Source organism: Arvicanthis niloticus, unplaced genomic scaffold (genome assembly GCF_011762505.2).
Source record: "Arvicanthis niloticus isolate mArvNil1 unplaced genomic scaffold, mArvNil1.pat.X pat_scaffold_1515_arrow_ctg1, whole genome shotgun sequence".
NCBI lineage: Eukaryota > Metazoa > Chordata > Mammalia > Rodentia > Muridae > Arvicanthis > Arvicanthis niloticus.
The window spans coordinates 492-17,169 of record NW_023045462.1 but is presented as its reverse complement, the minus strand read 5'-3'; the positions used below and the strand labels follow the sequence as shown (position 1 = coordinate 17,169).

At 44.7% G+C, this 16,678-nt stretch overlaps 1 pseudogene; it reads right to left on the bottom strand.

The window, feature by feature from the left end:
- Window positions 1-14,050: 14,050 nt before the first annotated feature.
- On the bottom strand, window positions 14,051-15,766 carry LOC117701624 (splicing factor 3A subunit 2-like; annotated as a pseudogene).
- Between the last annotated feature and the right edge of the window lie 912 nt (window positions 15,767-16,678).

Sequence of the window (16,678 nt, the reverse complement as noted above, 5' to 3'; positions counted from 1 at the left end):
ATACCCTGTGGCTACCCAACTCAAAAAAACACCTCTTCACCCAAACTGCACAAGTCATGTGCATTTAGTGCTTTCACCTCTCTAAGAGTTGCCTGGCACTCAGGGAGTACCCAGGCTTTTCTCCTTGGATAGTCTTAAAGACGAGACCTGCCCTACATTGTACCATGCATTTTAGCTGCAATACACCTACTGCTTTGTACATGGTTTCCAAAATGAAGAACAGTGCAGGGCCACCTAATACCCTGTGGATACCCATCTCAAAATAACAAGTCTTCACCCAAACTGCATAAGTCATGTGCATTTAGTGCTATCACCTCTCTAAGAGTTGCTTGTCACTGAGTGAGTACCCAGGCTTTTCTCCTTAGGTAGTCTTCCAGATGTGAACTGCCTTACATTGTACCATGCGTTTTAGCTGCAATACAGCTACTGCTTTGTACATGGTTTTTAAAAGAGAGAAGAGTGCAGGGCCAGCTAATATGCTGTAGCTACCCAACTCAAAATAACAGGTCTTCACCCAAACTGCACAAGTCACGTGAATTTAGTGCTTTCACCTCTCTAAGAGTTGCCTGGCACTCAGGGAGTACCCAGGCTTTTCTCCTTGGATAGTCTTAAAGACGAGACCTACCGTACATTGTAACATGCGTTTTAGATGCAATACAGCTACTGCTTTGTACATGGTTTCCAAAACGGAGAACAGTGCAGGGCCAGCTAATACCCTGTGTATACCCACCTCAAAATAACAAGTCTTCACCCAAACTGCATAAGTCATGTGCATTTAGTGCTATCACCTCTCTAAGAGTTGCTTGTCACTGAGTGAGTACCCAGACTTTTCTCCTTAGATAGTCTTCCAGATGTGAACTGCCTTACATTGTACCATGCGTTTTAGCTGCAAAACAGCTACTACGTTATACATGGTTTCAAAAACAGAGAACAGTGCAGGGCCTGCTATTACCCTGTGGCTACCCAATGCAAAGTAACATGTCTTCACCCTAACTGCACAAGTTACGTGCATTTTGTGGTTTCACCTCTATAAGAGTTGCCTGGCACTCAGAGAGTACCCAGGCTTTTCTTTTTGGGTAGTCTTACAGTGGGAACTGCCTTACATTGTACCATGCGTTTTAGCTGCAACACAGCTACTGCTTTGTACAAGGTTTCCAAAATGGAGAACAGTACAGGGCCGGCTAATTCTCTGTGGCTACTCAACTCAAACTAACATGTCTTCACCCAAACTGCACAAATCATGTGAATTTGGTGCTTTCACCTCTCTAAGAGTTGCCTGGCACTCAGAGAGTACCCAGCCTTCTTTCCTTAGGTAGTCTTACAGACGAGAACTGCCTTACATTTTACCATGCGTTTTAGCTGCAATACAGCTACTGCTTTATACATGGTTTCCAAAACAGAGAACAGTGCAGGGTCAGTTAAAACCCTGTGGCTATCCAACTCAAAATATCACATATTCACCCAAATTGCACAAGTCATGTGCATTTAGTGCTTTCACCTCTCTAAGAGTTGCCTGGCACTTAAGGAGTACCCAGGCTTTTTTTCCTTGGGTAGTCTTACAGATGGGAACTGCCTTACATTGTACCATGCGTTTTGGTTACAACACAGCTACTCTTTGTACATAGTTTTCAAAACAGAGAACAGTGCATGGCCGACTAAAACCCTGATGCTACCCAACTCAAAATAACATGTTTTCACCCAAAATGCACAAGTCACATGCATTTAGTGCTTTCACCTAAGAGTTGCCTGGGTACTCAGGGAGTACCCAGGCTTTTCTCCTTGGGTAGTCTTACAGATGGGAACTGCCTTACATTGTACCATGCATTTTGGTTACAACACAGCTACTTCTTTGTACATAGTTTCCAAAACAGAGAACAGTGCGTGGCCGACTAAAACCCTGATGCTACCCAACACAAAATATCATTTTTTCACCCAAACTGCACAAGTCATGTGCATTTAGTGCTTTCACCTCTCTAAGAGTTGCCTGGCACTCAGTGAGTACCCAGGCTTTTCTCCTTTGGTAGTCTTACAGACGGGAACTGCCTTACATTGTACCATGCATTTTGGCTGCAACAGAGTTACAGTTTTTTACATGGTTTCCAAAAAAAAGTACAGTGCAGAGCTGGCTAATAGCCTGTGGATACCCACCTCAAAATAACAAGTCTTCACCCAAACTGCACAAATCATGTGAATTTGGTGCTTTCACCTCTCTAAGAGTTGCCTGGCACTCAGAGAGTACCCAGCCTTCTTTCCTTAGGTAGTCTTACAGACGAGAGCTGCCTTACATTTTACCATGCGTTTTAGCTGCAATACAGCTACTGCTTTATACATGGTTTCCAAAACAGAGAACAGTGCAGGGTCAGTTAAAACCCTGTGGCTATCCAACTCAAAATATCACATATTCACCCAAATTGCACAAGTCATGTGCATTTAGTGCTTTCACCTCTCTAAGAGTTGCCTGGCACTCAGGGAGTACCCAGGCTTTTCTTCTTGGATACTCTTACAGATGGGAACTGCCTTACATTGTACCATGCATTTTGGCTGCAATAAAGTTACTGTTTTGGACATCGTTTCCAAAAAGGAGAACAGTGCAGGGCTGGCTAATACCCTGTGGCTACCCAACTCAAAAAAACACCTCTCCACCCAAACTGCACAAGTCATGTGCATTTAGTGCTTTCACCTCTCTAAGCGTTGCCTGGCACTTAAGGAGTACCCAGGCTTTTTTCCTTGGGTAGTCTTACAGATGGGAACTGCCTTACATTGTACCATGCGTTTTGGTTACAACACAGCTACTTCTTTGTACATAGTTTTCAAAACAGAGAACAGTGCATGGCCTACTAAAACCCTGATGCTACCCAACTCAAAATAACATGTTTTCACCCAAAATGCACAAGTCACGTGCATTTAGTGCTTTCACCTAAGAGTTCCTGGGTACTCAGGGAGTACCCAGGCTTTTCTCCTTGGGTAGTCTTACAGATGGGAACTGCCTTACATTGTCCCATGCATTTTGGTTACAACACAGCTACTTCTTTGTACATAGTTTCCAAAACAGAGAACAGTGCGTGGCCGCTAATACCCTGATGCTACCCAACTCAAAATAACACCTCTTCACCCAAACTGCACAAGTCATGTGCATTTAGTGCTTTCACCTCTCTAAGAGTTGCCTGGCACTCAGTGAGTACCCAGGCTTTTCTCCTTTGGTAGTCTTACAGACGGGAACTGCCTTACATTGTACCATGCATTTTGGCTGCAACAGAGTTACAGTTTTTTACATGGTTTCCAAAAAAAAAGTACAGTGCAGAGCTGGCTAATAGCCTGTGGATACCCACCTCAAAATAACAAGTCTTCACCCAAACTGCACAAGTCATGTGTATTTAGTGCTTTCACCTCTCTAAGAGTTGCCTGGCACTCAGGGAGTACCCAGGCTTTTCTTCTTGGATAGTCTTACAGATGGGAACTGCCTTACATTGTACCATGCATTTTGGCTGCAATACAGTTACTGTTTTGGACATCGTTTCCAAAAAGGAGAACAGTGCAAGGCTGGCTAATACCCTGTGGCTACCCAACTCAAAAAAACACCTCTTCACATAAACTGCACAAGTCATGTGCATTTAGTGCTTTCACCTCTCTAAGAGTTGCCTGGCACTCAGGGAGTACCCAGGCTTTTCTCCTTGGATAGTCTTAAAGACGAGACCTGCCCTACATTGTACCATGCATTTTAGCTGCAATACACCTACTGCTTTGTACATGGTTTCCAAAACGGAGAACAGTGCAGGGCCACCTAATACCCTGTGGATACCCATCTCAAAATAACAAGTCTTCACCCAAACTGCATAAGTCATGTGCATTTAGTGCTATCACCTCTCTAAGAGTTGCTTGTCACTGAGTGAGTACCCAGGCTTTTCTCCTTAGGTAGTCTTCCAGATGTGAACTGCCTTACATTGTACCATGCGTTTTAGCTGCAATACAGCTACTGCTTTGTACATGGTTTTGAAAAGAGAGAAGAGTGCAGGGCCAGCTCATATGCTGTAGCTACCCAACTCAAAATAACAGGTCTTCACCCAAACTGCACAAGTCACGTGAATTTAGTGCTTTCACCTCTCTAAGAATTGCCTGGCACTCAGGGAGTACCCAGGCTTTTCTCCTTGGATAGTCTTAAAGACTAGACCTACCGTACATTGTAACATGCGTTTTAGATGCAATACAGCTACTGCTTTGTACATGGTTTCCAAAACGGAGAAGAGAGCAGGGCCAGCTAATACCCTGTGTATACCCGCCTCAAAATAACAAGTCTTCACCCAAACTGCATAAGTCATGTGCATTTAGTGCTATCACCTCTCTAAGAGTTGCTTGTCACTGAGTGAGTACCCAGACTTTTCTCCTTAGATAGTCTTCCAGATGTGAACTGCCTTACATTGTACCATGCGTTTTAGCTGCAAAACAGCTACTACGTTATACATGGTTTCAAAAACAGAGAACAGTGCAGGGCCTGCTATTACCCTGTGGCTACCCAATGCAAAGTAACATGTCTTCACCCTAACTGCACAAGTTACGTGCATTTTGTGGTTTCACCTCTATAAGAGTTGCCTGGCACTCAGAGAGTACCCAGGCTTTTCTTCTTGGGTAGTCTTACAGTGGGAACTGCCTTACATTGTACCATGCGTTTTAGCTGCAACACAGCTACTGCTTTGTACAAGGTTTCCAAAATGGAGAACAGTACAGGGCCGGCTAATTCTCTGTGGCTACTCAACTCAAACTAACATGTCTTCACCCAAACTGCACAAATCATGTGAATTTGGTGCTTTCACCTCTCTAAGAGTTGCCTGGCACTCAGAGAGTACCCAGCCTTCTTTCCTTAGGTAGTCTTACTGACTAGAACTGCCTTACATTTTACCATGTGTTTTAGCTGCAATACAGCTACTGCTTTATACATGGTTTCCAAAACAGAGAACAGTGCAGGGTCAGTTAAAACCCTGTGGCTATCCAACTCAAAATATCACATATTCACCCAAATTGCACAAGTCATGTGCATTTAGTGCTTTCACCCCTCTAAGAGTTGCCTGGCACTTAAGGAGTACCCAGGCTTTTTTCCTTGGGTAGTCTTACAGATGGGAACTGCCTTACATTGTACCATGCGTTTTGGTTACAACACAGCTACATCTTTGTACATAGTTTTCAAAACAGAGAACAGTGCATGGCCGACTAACACCCTGATGCTACCCAACTCAAAATAACATGTTTTCACCCAAAATGCACAAGTCACATGCATTTAGTGCTTTCACCTAAGAGTTGCCTGGGTACTCAGGGAGTACCCAGGCTTTTCTCCTTGGGTAGTCTTACAGATGGGAACTGCCTTACATTGTACCATGCATTTTGGTTACAACACAGCTACTTCTTTGTACATAGTTTCCAAAACAGAGAACAGTGCGTGGCCGACTAAAACCCTGATGCTACCCAACACAAAATATCATTTTTTCACCCAAACTGCACAAGTCATGTGCATTTAGTGCTTTCACCTCTCTAAGAGTTGCCTGGCACTCAGTGAGTACCCAGGCTTTTCTCCTTTGGTAGTCTTACAGACGGGAACTGCCTTACATTGTACCATGCATTTTGGCTGCAACAGAGTTACAGTTTTTTACATGGTTTCCAAAAAAAAAGTACAGTGCAGAGCTGGCTAATAGCCTGTGGATACCCACCTCAAAATAACAAGTCTTCACCCAACTGCACAAATCATGTGAATTTGGTGCTTTCACCTCTCTAAGAGTTGCCTGGCACTCAGAGAGTACCCAGCCTTCTTTCCTTAGGTAGTCTTACAGACGAGAGCTGCCTTACATTTTACCATGCGTTTTAGCTGCAATACAGCTACTGCTTTATACATGGTTTCCAAAACAGAGAACAGTGCAGGGTCAGTTAAAACCCTGTGGCTATCCAACTCAAAATATCACATATTCACCCAAATTGCACAAGTCATGTGCATTTAGTGCTTTCACCTCTCTAAGAGTTGCCTGGCACTCAGGGAGTACCCAGGCTTTTCTTCTTGGATACTCTTACAGATGGGAACTGCCTTACATTGTACCATGCATTTTGGCTGCAATAAAGTTACTGTTTTGGACATCGTTTCCAAAAAGGAGAACAGTGCAGGGCTGGCTAATACCCTGTGGCTACCCAACTCAAAAAAACACCTCTCCACCCAAACTGCACAAGTCATGTGCATTTAGTGCTTTCACCTCTCTAAGCGTTGCCTGGCACTTAAGGAGTACCCAGGCTTTTTTCCTTGGGTAGTCTTACAGATGGGAACTGCCTTACATTGTACCATGCGTTTTGGTTACAACACAGCTACTTCTTTGTACATAGTTTTCAAAACAGAGAACAGTGCATGGCCTACTAAAACCCTGATGCTACCCAACTCAAAATAACATGTTTTCACCCAAAATGCACAAGTCACGTGCATTTAGTGCTTTCACCTAAGAGTTCCCTGGGTACTCAGGGAGTACCCAGGCTTTTCTCCTTGGGTAGTCTTACAGATGGGAACTGCCTTACATTGTACCATGCATTTTGGTTACAACACAGCTACTTCTTTGTACATAGTTTCCAAAACAGAGAACAGTGCGTGGCCGACTAAAACCCTGATGCTACCCAACTCAAAATAACATTTTTTCACCCAAACTGCACAAGTCATGTGCATTTAGTGCTTTCACCTCTCTAAGAGTTGCCTGGCACTCAGTGAGTACCCAGGCTTTTCTCCTTTGGTAGTCTTACAGACGGGAACTGCCTTACATTGTACCATGCATTTTGGCTGCAACAGAGTTACAGTTTTTTACATGGTTTCCAAAAAAAAGTACAGTGCAGAGCTGGCTAATAGCCTGTGGATACCCACCTCAAAATAACAAGTCTTCACCCAAACTGCACAAGTCATGTGTATTTAGTGCTTTCACCTCTCTAAGAGTTGCCTGGCACTCAGGGAGTACCCAGGCTTTTCTTCTTGGATAGTCTTACAGATGGGAACTGCCTTACATTGTACCATGCATTTTGGCTGCAATACAGTTACTGTTTTGGACATCGTTTCCAAAAAGGAGAACAGTGCAAGGCTGGCTAATACCCTGTGGCTACCCAACTCAAAAAAACACCTCTTCACATAAACTGCACAAGTCATGTGCATTTAGTGCTTTCACCTCTCTAAGAGTTGCCTGGCACTCAGGGAGTACCCAGGCTTTTCTCCTTGGATAGTCTTAAAGACGAGACCTGCCCTACATTGTACCATGCATTTTAGCTGCAATACACCTACTGCTTTGTACATGGTTTCCAAAACGGAGAACAGTGCAGGGCCACCTAATACCCTGTGGATACCCATCTCAAAATAACAAGTCTTCACCCAAACTGCATAAGTCATGTGCATTTAGTGCTATCACCTCTCTAAGAGTTGCTTGTCACTGAGTGAGTACCCAGGCTTTTCTCCTTAGGTAGTCTTCCAGATGTGAACTGCCTTACATTGTACCATGCGTTTTAGCTGCAATACAGCTACTGCTTTGTACATGGTTTTGAAAAGAGAGAAGAGTGCAGGGCCAGCTCATATGCTGTAGCTACCCAACTCAAAATAACAGGTCTTCACCCAAACTGCACAAGTCACGTGAATTTAGTGCTTTCACCTCTCTAAGAATTGCCTGGCACTCAGGGAGTACCCAGGCTTTTCTCCTTGGATAGTCTTAAAGACTAGACCTACCGTACATTGTAACATGCGTTTTAGATGCAATACAGCTACTGCTTTGTACATGGTTTCCAAAACGGAGAAGAGAGCAGGGCCAGCTAATACCCTGTGTATACCCGCCTCAAAATAACAAGTCTTCACCCAAACTGCATAAGTCATGTGCATTTAGTGCTATCACCTCTCTAAGAGTTGCTTGTCACTGAGTGAGTACCCAGACTTTTCTCCTTAGATAGTCTTCCAGATGTGAACTGCCTTACATTGTACCATGCGTTTTAGCTGCAAAACAGCTACTACGTTATACATGGTTTCAAAAACAGAGAACAGTGCAGGGCCTGCTATTACCCTGTGGCTACCCAATGCAAAGTAACATGTCTTCACCCTAACTGCACAAGTTACGTGCATTTTGTGGTTTCACCTCTATAAGAGTTGCCTGGCACTCAGAGAGTACCCAGGCTTTTCTTCTTGGGTAGTCTTACAGTGGGAACTGCCTTACATTGTACCATGCGTTTTAGCTGCAACACAGCTACTGCTTTGTACAAGGTTTCCAAAATGGAGAACAGTACAGGGCCGGCTAATTCTCTGTGGCTACTCAACTCAAACTAACATGTCTTCACCCAAACTGCACAAATCATGTGAATTTGGTGCTTTCACCTCTCTAAGAGTTGCCTGGCACTCAGAGAGTACCCAGCCTTCTTTCCTTAGGTAGTCTTACTGACTAGAACTGCCTTACATTTTACCATGCGTTTTAGCTGCAATACAGCTACTGCTTTATACATGGTTTCCAAAACAGAGAACAGTGCAGGGTCAGTTAAAACCCTGTGGCTATCCAACTCAAAATATCACATATTCACCCAAATTGCACAAGTCATGTGCATTTAGTGCTTTCACCCCTCTAAGAGTTGCCTGGCACTTAAGGAGTACCCAGGCTTTTTTCCTTGGGTAGTCTTACAGATGGGAACTGCCTTACATTGTACCATGCGTTTTGGTTACAACACAGCTACTTCTTTGTACATAGTTTTCAAAACAGAGAACAGTGCATGGCCGACTAAAACCCTGATGCTACCCAACTCAAAATAACATGTTTTCACCCAAAATGCACAAGTCACGTGCATTTAGTGCTTTCACCTAAGAGTTGCCTGGGTACTCAGGGAGTACCCAGGCTTTTCTCCTTGGGTAGTCTTACAGATGGGAACTGCCTTACATTGTACCATGCATTTTGGTTACAACACAGCTACTTCTTTGTACATAGTTTCCAAAACAGAGAACAGTGCGTGGCCGACTAAAACCCTGATGCTACCCAACTCAAAATAACATTTTTTCCCCCAAACTGCACAAGTCATGTGCATTTAGTGCTTTCACCTCTCTAAGAGTTGCCTGGCACTCAGAGAGTACCCAGATTTTCTCCTTTGGTAGTCTTACAGATGGGAACTGCCTTACATTGTACCATGCATTTTGGCTGCAACAGAGTTACAGTTTTTTACATGGTTTCCAAAAAAAAGTACAGTGCAGAGATGGCTAATAGCCTGTGGATACCCACCTCAAAATAACAAGTCTTCACCCAAACTGCACAAGTCATGTGCATTTAGTGCTTTCACCCCTCTAAGAGTTGCCTGGCACTTAAGGAGTACCCAGGCTTTTTTCCTTGGGTAGTCTTACAGATGGGAACTGCCTTACATTGTACCATGCGTTTTGGTTACAACACAGCTACTTCTTTGTACATAGTTTTCAAAACAGAGAACAGTGCATGGCCGACTAAAACCCTGATGCTACCCAACTCAAAATAACATGTTTTCACCCAAAATGCACAAGTCACGTGCATTTAGTGCTTTCACCTAAGAGTTGCCTGGGTACTCAGGGAGTACCCAGGCTTTTCTCCTTGGGTAGTCTTACAGATGGGAACTGCCTTACATTGTACCATGCATTTTGGTTACAACACAGCTACTTCTTTGTACATAGTTTCCAAAACAGAGAACAGTGCGTGGCCGACTAAAACCCTGATGCTACCCAACTCAAAATAACATTTTTTCCCCCAAACTGCACAAGTCATGTGCATTTAGTGCTTTCACCTCTCTAAGAGTTGCCTGGCACTCAGAGAGTACCCAGATTTTCTCCTTTGGTAGTCTTACAGATGGGAACTGCCTTACATTGTACCATGCATTTTGGCTGCAACAGAGTTACAGTTTTTTACATGGTTTCCAAAAAAAAGTACAGTGCAGAGATGGCTAATAGCCTGTGGATACCCACCTCAAAATAACAAGTCTTCACCCAAACTGCACAAGTCATGTGTATTTAGTGCTTTCACCTCTCTAAGAGTTGCCTGGCACTCAGGGAGTACCCAGGCTTTTCTTCTTGGATACTCTTACAGATGGGAACTGCCTTACATTGTACCATGCATTTTGGCTGCAATAAAGTTACTGTTTTCGACATCGTTTCCAAAAAGGAGAACAGTGCAGGGCTGGCTAATACCCTGTGGCTACCCAACTCAAAAAAACACCTCTTCACCCAAACTGCACAAGTCATGTGCATTTAGTGCTTTCACCTCTCTAAGAGTTGCCTGGCACTCAGGGAGTACCCAGGCTTTTCTCCTTGGATAGTCTTAAAGACGAGACCTGCCCTACATTGTACCATGCATTTTAGCTGCAATACACCTACTGCTTTGTACATGGTTTCCAAAACGGAGAACAGTGCAGGGCCACCTAATACCCTGTGGATACCCATCTCAAAATAACAAGTCTTCACCCAAACTGCATAAGTCATGTGCATTTAGTGCTATCACCTCTCTAAGAGTTGCTTGTCACTGAGTGAGTACCCAGGCTTTTCTCCTTAGGTAGTCTTCCAGATGTTAACTGCCTTACATTGTACCATGCGTTTTAGCTGCAATACAGCTACTGCTTTGTACATGGTTTTGAAAAGAGAGAAGAGTGCAGGGCCAGCTAATATGCTGTAGCTACCCAACTCAAGATAACAGGTCTTCATCCAAACTGCACAAGTCACGTGAATTTAGTGCTTTCACCTCTCTAAGAATTGCCTGGCACTCAGGGAGTACCCAGGCTTTTCTCCTTGGATAGTCTTAAAGACTAGACCTACCGTACATTGTAACATGTGTTTTAGATGCAATACAGCTACTCCTTTGTACATGGTTTCCAAAACGGAGAAGAGTGCAGGGCCAGCTAATACCCTGTGTATACCCGCCTCAAAATAACAAGTCTTCACCCAAACTGCATAAGTCATGTGCATTTAGTGCTATCACCTCTCTAAGAGTTGCTTGTCACTGAGTGAGTACCCAGACTTTTCTCCTTAGGTAGTCTTCCAGATGTGAACTGCCTTACATTGTACCATGCGTTTTAGCTGCAAAACAGCTACTACGTTATACATGGTTTCAAAAACAGAGAACAGTGCAGGGCCTGCTATTACCCTGTGGCTACCCAAGGCAAAGTAACATGTCTTCACCCTAACTGCACAAGTTACGTGCATTTTGTGGTTTCACCTCTATAAGAGTTGCCTGGCACTCAGGGAGTACCCAGGCTTTTCTTCTTGGATAGTCTTACAGTGGGAACTGCCTTACATTGTACCATGCGTTTTGGTTACAAAACAGCTACTTCTTTGTACAAGGTTTCCAAAATGGAGAACAGTGCAGGGCCGGCTAATTCGCTCTGGCTACTCAACTCAAACTAACATGTCTTCACCCAAACTGCAAAAATCATGTGAATTTGGTGCTTTCACCTCTCTAAGAGTTGCCTGGCACTCAGAGAGTACCCAGCCTTCTCTCCTTAGGTAGTCTTACAGACGAGAACTGCCTTACATTTTACCATGCGTTTTAGCTGCAATACAGCTACTGCTTTATACATGGTTTCCAAAACAGAGAACAGTGCAGGGCCGGTTAAAACTCTGTGGCTATCCAACTCAAAATATCACATAATCACACAAATTGCACAACTCAGGTGCATTTAGTGCTTTCACCTCTCTAAGAGTTGCCTGGCACTTAAGGAGTACCCAGGCTTTTTTTCCTTGGGTAGTCTTACAGATGGGAACTGCCTTACATTGTACCATGCGTTTTGGTTACAACACAGCTACTTCTTTGTACATAGTTTCCAAAACAGAGAACAGTGCATGGCCGACTAAAACCCTGATGCTACCCAACTCAAAATAACATGTTTTCACCCAAAATGCACAAGTCACATGCATTTAGTGCTTTCACTTCTCTAAGAGTTGCCTGGCACTCAGGGAGTACCCAGGCTTTTCTCCTTGGGTAGTCTTACAGATGGGAACTGCTTTACATTGTACCATGCATTTTGGTTACAACACAGCTACTTCTTTGTACATAGTTTCCAAAACAGAGAACAGTGCATGGCCGACTAAAATCCTGATGCTACCCAACTCAAAATAACATGTTTTCACCCAAAATGTACAAGTCATGTGCATTTAGTGCTTTCACCTCTCTAAGAGTTGCCTGGCACTCAGGGAGTACCCAGGCTTTTCTCCTTGGGTAGTCTTACAGATGGGAACTGCCTTACATTGTACCATGCATTTTGGCTGCAACACAGTTACTGTTTTGGACATCGTTTCCAAAAAGGGGAACAGTGCTGGGCTGGCTAATACCCTGTGGCTACCCAACTCAAAAAAACACCTCTTCACCCAAACTGCACAAGTCATGTGCATTTAGTGCTTTCACCTCTCTAAGAGTTGCCTGGCACTCAGTGAGTACCCAGGCTTTTCTCCTTTGGTAGTCTTACAGACGGAAACTGCCTTACATTGTACCATGCATTTTGGCTGCAACAGAGTTACAGTTTTTTACATGGTTTCCAAAAAAAAGTACAGTTCAGGGCTGGCTAATAGCCTGTGGCTACCCAACTCAAAATAACACCTCTTCACCCAAACTGCACAAGTCATGTACATTTAGTGTGTTCACCTCTCTAAGAGTTGTCTGGCACTCAGTGAGTACCCAGGCTTTTCTCCTTTGGTAGTCTTACAGTCGGAAACTGCCTTACATTGTACCATGCATTTTGGCTGCAACAGTGTTACAGTTTTTTACATGGTTTCTTATAAAAAAGTACAGTGCAGGGCTGGCTAATAGCCTGTGACTACCCAACTCAAAATAACACATCTTCACCCAAACTGCACAAGTCACGTGCATTTAGTACTTTCTGCTCTCTAAGAGTTGCTTTTCACTGAGTGAGTACCCAGGCTTTTCTTCTTGGGTAGTCTTACAGATGGGAACTGCCTTACTTTGTACCATGCGTTTTAGCTGCAATACAGCTACTTCTTTGTACATGGTTTCCAAAACAGAGAACAGTGCAGTGCTGTCTAATACCCTGTGGCTACCCAACTCAAAATAACACGTCTTCACCCAAACTGCACATATAACCTGCATTTAGTGCTTTCAGCTCTCTAAGAGTTTCCTGTCACTCAGGGAGTACCCAGGCTTTTCTTCTTGGGTAGTCTTACAGATGCGAACTGCCTTACATTGTACCATGCGTTTTAGCTACAATACACCTAATTCTTTGTACATAGTTTCCAAAACAAAGAACAGTGCATGGCCGGCTAATGCCCTGTTGCTACCCAACTCAAAATAACACGTCTTCACCCAAACTGCACATATAACCTGCATTTAGTGCTTTCACCTCTCTAAGAGTTGCCTGTCACTCAGGGAGTACCCAGGCTTTTCTCCTTGGGTAGTCTTACAGATGGGAAATGCCTTACATTGTAGTATGTGTTTTGGTTACAACACAGCTATCTCTTTGTACATAGTTTCCAAAACAGAGAACAGTGCATGGCCGACTAATACCCTGAGGCTACCCAACTCAAAATAACACGTCTTCACCCAAACTGCACAAGTAACTTACATTTAGTGCTTTCATCTCTCTAAGAGCTTACTGTCACTCAGCGAGTACCCAGGCTTTTCTTCTTGGGTAGTCTTACAGACTGGAACTGCCTTACATTGTAGCATGCATTTTAGGTGCAATACAGCTTCTTCTTTGTACATAGTTTCCAAAACTTAGAACAGTGTTTAGCTGGCTAATGCCCTGTGCCTACCCAACTCAAAATAACATGTCTTCTCCCAAACTGCACATGTCACATGCATTTAGTGCTTTCAGCTATCTAAGAGTTGCCTGACACACAGGGAGTACCCAGGCTTTTCTACGTGGGTAGTCTTACAGACGGGAATTTCCTTACATTGTAGCATCAGTTTAGGCTGCAATACAGCTACTTCTTTGTACATAGTTTCAGAAACAGAAAATAATGCTTGAGAGACTAATACAGCGTTTATATTGAAAACAGAAGAACAGGTGGTTTTTTTCTGTTTTGATGTTGGGGAGACTGTTTAATAGCTACAGCGAAGGACAAAACAGAAATCCTACCCAGTATTAGTCATGTAAAAGACCTCACAGACCACATATGCTGGGTGGTATTAGTTCTAGTTGCCAGGGAAAATGAATGTGTGTTCCCTGGGCAATCTGAGAGGAATGGGGGTTTTAACATGAGAGGCATAGGAGCAGAGTGCACCCCAGTATTTGATTGTGCACCCCTGGAGGCTGAGGGTATACCACGGGGGCAGCTGGGTGGCCTCCAGTAGTAGGCTGGGGGTGCACCCATGGTGCCTGAGGGTGACTTCCAAAGGATTGGCGGTGCATGCCAGGGAATGAAGAGTATAATTCAGGAGCTGATGTGTTTACCCCTGGAAACTGAGAATGAACTCCAGATGATGGAGTAGAGTAGACCCCTGGAGCTGGTTGGTGGAACCCTGGCTTTCCTGGGTAGACGCCTGAAGCTGGCATATGCACAGCTGGTGCTAGTGGGTGCAATTCAAGGTCTGGTGGGTGGACCCCTGCATGTGACAGGTGCACACCTGGTAATGGTGGGTCCACTCCAGGAGCTGGGAGATGGACCCCAGATGTTGTTGGATGGACCACTGATGTTGGAGAATGGACTCCACGACATGGGGGATGGACCCCAGATGTTAGTGAATGTGGCACTGGTGCTGGGGCAGTGCACCTCTTGAGCTGTTGCAGGCATCTGGGGAAGTTCAGGGGTACCAGAGAAATCACACTCACTGGGGGCAATAGGTGGCAGAGGCAGGGCACCAGGTGGAGGTGGCAGCAAAGCATCAGGGAGTGGGGGATGAGGAGGCAGTCCATTCATGAGTGGGGGCAGGGACCACTTGATTTCCTGAGGGAATGGGTGGTCCTGCTTGGAGGCTGAGAGGGGCTGGAGGCTTCTCTATCTTCAATTGGAACTGTAGAAAACACTGTTTGGTCTCTCGGTTCCAGTGGGTCCAAAACTTTCCCTCAGCCTTGTCAATCTGCCAGCTTGACACCTTAAAGGCAATGGTCTCATATAGCTCAGCAGCCATGAGCAGGTATTGCCAGTGGAGATCCAAGGGCTCGAATCTCTGCTCTTAGGTACGCATGAAGTGGTGGCAAGGCGTGATGACCTCTGCAATCTTACGGTAGTCAATCTGGAACAGCAGGCTCTGATGTCCCATCTTTGTGTCCCTCTGCTTGGTCACTTTGTAACCAGGGACGCCGAACTTTACAAACTTCTTGACCTTCACCTTTACCATCTCTGGTGCAGGCTGAGCAAGGGCTTCTTTGGCTTCCTTGACAGCTCGCTGGGCCAAGATACTTTGATGTTTCTTCCCTTGGATATGGAACAGGTATCTCCCATCATTGTTATGCAGAGTCAGACAGTTTGCACTCAGAGGATCCCAGGTGGTTCTTCATAAAATATGGGTCCTTGTTGAGGTCTATGGTCTCCAGGGCCAGTTGCCTCAGGCTCTCTCTCTGGTCCAGGTTGTTCTCTGAGGAGGAAGCCATGCCCTCACTCCCAGTTTTGCCTCCAAGTTCAGTGCTGGAAGTCCATGATGCAGGCATGGGTGCTTTAGGGGACAGGACAAGGCCTTGCAACCAGGGCTAAATCTCCCCTAAGACCAGGATTTCACCTTGTGCCTCAGAGCCTGTCTTAACTGAAACTGTACAAGTCACTTGCATTTAGTGGTTACAGCTGTATACCAGTTGTCTTTAACTCAGGTAGTACAAATGCATTCCTCTTTGTGCATTTGTACAGACCCTTACTGCATTACATTGTATCATGCATTTTAGATGTCATACAGGTACTTTTTTGTACATAGTATACAAAACAAAGAACAATGCTCGGTGGGCTAATAAAGGGTCCATATCCAAAATCAAAAAACACGTCTTAAGTCAAATTGCACAAGGAAAGTCTATTTAGGTTTTTCAGCTTTCTAAGAGTGTTTTTAACTCAGAAAGTACACATGCCCTCTGCCTTGTGTATTTCTACAGAAGGGAACTGCCTTACATTGTATCATGCATTTTAGCTGTAATACATGTACTTATTTGTACATAGTATACAAAACAAAGAATAAGGCTTGGAAGGCTAATACAGGGTTTATATGGAAAACAGAAGAACAGGTGTTTTTTTTCTATTTTGATGTGGGGGAGACTGTTTAATAGCCACAGGGCAGGACAAAACAGAAAACCTACCCAGTACTGGTCATGTGAAAGACAACACAGACCACAGATGCTGGGTGTTGGTACTTCAAGTTGCCCGGGGAAATGAATGTGTGTTCCTTGGGCCATCTGAGGGGAATGGGGGTTTTAGCATGAGAGGCATAGGAGCAGGGTGCACCCCAGTATTTGATGGTGCATCCCTGGAAGCTGAGGGTGCACCACTGGTGCAGCTAGGTGGGCTGCAGTAGGAGGCTGGGGGTGCACCCGTGGTGCCTGAGGGTGAATTCCAGGGGATGGGCGGTGGATGCCAGGGGATGAAGAGTAGAATTCAGGAACTGATGGGTTTACCCCTGAAACCTGAGGATGAACACCAGATGATGGGTGAGGGTGGACCCTGGAGCTAGTTGGTGGAACCCTGGGGCTTGTGGGTGGACTCCTGAAGCTGGCATGTTCACAGCTGGTGCTAGTGGGTGCACTTCAGGAGCTGGTGGGTGGACCCCTGCAT